Genomic DNA, 519 nt, shown 5'->3' on the forward strand with positions numbered 1-519 from the left:
TTTGAATCAGGAGTTCTGGGATCATATCTTAAACTTTCTGTCTATAGCCTCGTGCACAATAAGAACTTTGCTTACCTCTTACTCCCTCAATTCCCCATCCTCAACATGAGGGTAACAGCTCCATCTCATAAGGTTTTGACGGTTCAGGAGGAATATTAATTTGACAGGTAAGGTGATGCGTGGTATAGTTATGGACTTATAAACCGCTGCAGAGAGTTTGTGTTAGATGCCAGAACAAAATTGTGGAAGGAGTGGGTGATGAGCAAACACAGACCATGATGCGTCTCAGAGTCCCATCCTCTTTAAGTTCAGAAACCCAGTTTTCTGTCCCAGAATTCCTGTGCTTTTACAACACATCCCATTGTATTCCACACCCCTGACCCCAGGGAAGTGAGGACAGAAGAAGGCTCTAGGTGTTTTCCCTTGGGAGTTGCCTGGGATTTTACTGGCACATACTGAACACATACTCCTAGGTGTGTGCCACCCACCTGAGTGGGACAATGGTCCAGGAAGTAGACA

Source organism: Myotis lucifugus, unplaced genomic scaffold (assembly GCF_000147115.1).
Source record: "Myotis lucifugus unplaced genomic scaffold, Myoluc2.0 scaffold_1617, whole genome shotgun sequence".
NCBI classification, from domain to species: Eukaryota; Metazoa; Chordata; class Mammalia; order Chiroptera; family Vespertilionidae; genus Myotis; species Myotis lucifugus.